Source organism: Limulus polyphemus, unplaced genomic scaffold (genome assembly GCF_000517525.1).
Source record: "Limulus polyphemus unplaced genomic scaffold, Limulus_polyphemus-2.1.2 Scaffold15010, whole genome shotgun sequence".
In the NCBI taxonomy this organism is placed as follows: Eukaryota; Metazoa; Arthropoda; class Merostomata; order Xiphosura; family Limulidae; genus Limulus; species Limulus polyphemus.
The window spans coordinates 1-3,235 of record NW_013680620.1 but is presented as its reverse complement, the minus strand read 5'-3'; the positions used below and the strand labels follow the sequence as shown (position 1 = coordinate 3,235).

The following is a 3,235-nucleotide window of genomic DNA, read 5'->3' as shown; positions in this document are numbered from 1 at the left end:
GGCTGGTTATGTAGAACACCTACTTCTATGATTTGGCTGGTTATGTAGAACACCTACTTCTATGATTTGGCTTGTTATGTAGAACACCTACTTCTATGATTTGGCTGGTTATGTAGAACACCTACTTCTATGAATTGGCTGGTTATGAAGAACACTCACCTCTTAGATTTGCTGGTTACTAAAAACACTCACCTCTTAGATTTGCTGGTTACTAAGAACACTAACCTCTTAGATTTGCTGGTTACTAAGAACACTCACCTCTTAGATTTGCTGGTTACTAAGAACAATCACCTCTTAGATTTGCTGGTTACTAAGAACACTCATCTCTTAGATTTGCTGGTTACTAACAACACTCACCTCTTAGATTTGCTGGTTACTAAGAGCACTCACCTCTAAGATTTGTTGGTATTCCTTGAAGAGTCTTATTCTTTCAGATTCCAAGGTTATGTTTTCAAAAGCGTGTTCTTTCTCAAATTGTTTCCGAACCTGTGAACAGAAGGTTACTGCTGTAAGAACCTTTAGAGGATCTCATCATGAGCCACCGACTATCATAAACTGTAAAACATTAATATTAATGTATTTGACAAGGAATCAAAATTGTTAACTAACAAAGTTTTCCAAGCTAATATAACATCACCCAGTAAATATGCTTGATAATTCAACATGATGGTGAAAATGTGTATTGTTTATCTTCTAATGACACTAGTGAAAAGCAAAATATGCACAGAGAAGCCCATCATGACTACAAATTATAATTAATTTGGTACCTTACTTTACAAGAATTGGTCATCATGTAAAATTAAGAAATAAATCAAAATTACCCTTTCTTTTGTTCTAGAGTGACTGCAAGTTGTAATAAGAAACCAGAATAGTTTGATTTTAGTAACAATATACATCTGTTTATACTTTGTTTTATTGACCTTTGAACTATGTCTGATTAGAAATACCCCAATTGAAGATTACACGGTGCACGTACAGCCTCACATCACCGTATCAAAGCTGCTCGCTAGTATCCCAACGAAGATTTTTACATTATCTTACCATTTTTTTTTTACATTTTAGTTACTTTTATAATAATAAATAAAGAAAACAAATTAAAAATCAAACACTTTCTTCAGTACAGTTTTATCTTCTCTACTGTAACATTATACTTGATTCTCGAGGTTGTAAGACAAGTAATCAAAGTGCAAAATAAAATATACGGTATTGATCACAAAGAACTTATGTTCACAGTTTATACTACTCACCTTTTCACACTTATTTTCTGACTTAGAAACTAGACAAAACAAAATAAACAGTACTGTCTGTCTTTGTTTTTATTCTACCTTGGTGTGAATGAGTAAAAAAATAACACAGGTTCAATAAACGATTATACTCACCTATAATAAAACACAGTAAAAATCTCGTACTCTTAGTACCAGTGTACCAGTATTTTGTAAAATACAGTAACATTTTAGTTACCATACGTTACACATGTATATATATTATTATTTTCACATAAATACTTAAATGTCAGTTATTTTTCTGAAAACACAGAGCAGCAAATCAAAATATTTGGAAAAGAATGATCTCTACACTTTACGATACTACGAAGTCCTTGTTTGCACTCATGAATAAGAAACTCAAATTTCCTATATTAGCCAGCTAGAATATAAAATAAGAACCTCCTACCTTTTTTTTTGTTCTATTTGCTGAGATATGATATTTAAAGAATCCACCATATTGGCTCTGCCCACCACTTCATCATTTGAGAAGACTTGTTTATTTACACCTACTTTGCATACCAATACCTTAAAACCAATCAAAAGCTCTACATTACTTATGAGAGAAAAGTCCTTATGTGATTGAAAAGTTTGAAGTATTACAATCAAGACTATTTACTGAACAGAAGATTTTTTTATCTACACCTACTTTGCATACCAATACCTACATTTCTGTCACTCTTTCTACATTAGTTATGAGAGAAAAGTTCTTATGTGATTGAAAAGTTTGAAATATTACAATCAAGACTATTTACTGAACAGAAGATTTTTTTAAACAAGCCCAGTAAGTTACAGTGGATTTTGGGGGTATTGGTATTGTAATTTATAATGTATTTTTCCATCGCCACACATGAATTTGAACGAGGCTTAGGGTGAGAGGTAGGAAGTACAATGTATTGTCATAAAATGTAATCTGACCAACCCTAGAAGGCGAAGTATCATGTCACATACAAAAAAATCAATATTTACATTCATTTTTTAATACTAAAATTTTAATTATAATCTACAATTTAATGCCAAACTTATTGACATTCCTTTATAAAATAGTTAAATAAAATTTTGAACATAAGTCTACAAATGTGGTGACATGACCTCTGACCCCTAGGTTTAATCAGAGGAAGAACTGTTATCCATATAAAGGCCGAGCTAAGGTACCGTCTAATAAAAAAATTATCTTACCTTTTCCCATTCTGAACTGCTGTCTACTGGAGGAACAGCATTCTTGAGCATGCTTCGGAATCCACTCTCTAAACGCCTTTGCTGTAATTAAAAAAGTAAAGCTTACATAAGATTACCAGGGTTATTAACGTAGATTGATTAGAGAAGAATGAAAGAGCTATAAATTTACACGTTTTTAAAAAAATTTAACACTTTTTCTGATCTCACAACCCCCTCTAAAACAGCCCCGTAACTACCCTTTTGGGTCAAGATGCCCAAAAAATGGAATGTTAGAAGAACAATAAATAAACTTAGTATTCCGAAAATTGTTTCATTTTGAAGTCTAAGTATTATATCTGCTATTGTGTTGCTATATAATGTAAGGAACTGAATAGTGACCAATGACACTTTTTCTTCACTTCACCTATCCTGTGTATAGGTTTTTCTCATTTAGACTACAAAGCACGTTCACACCAACAGTCTGTTTGCTAGAAGAAAAAGTGTACCTACATTTTAAGGTCACATAGCTTCTGTGGTACAAATGGATGAGAAAGCTTTCACATTCTCCCTGAATGGGATACCAGACCTTCAAAGTTATTAGTTGGTACCCAGATGGGTAGACTAAAGCAGCTTTGGGCAACACGTTTACTGTAACTTACCATCACAACTGATCCGGGAGAATATATCTCATTTACAACCTTGTTAAATTACATTTGTGCAAAAACTTAATTTTCCACTTACTTGTAACAGGCTTAAAAGAAATTGAAAGATTTACCTTTCTTGCTTCCTCTCTTAGTCTCTCCTTTTCCCTGGCC

At 32.7% G+C, this 3,235-nt stretch overlaps 1 long non-coding RNA gene across 1 annotated transcript; it reads right to left on the bottom strand.

The window, feature by feature from the left end:
• Positions 1 to 358: 358 nt before the first annotated feature.
• LOC106477413 lies at positions 359 to 3,235 on the bottom strand. Its single transcript, XR_001291986.1, has 3 exons — positions 3,196 to 3,235; positions 2,442 to 2,522; positions 359 to 486 (listed from the first exon to the last, which is right to left on the bottom strand). It is a non-coding gene; the product is annotated as an uncharacterized LOC106477413 (long non-coding RNA).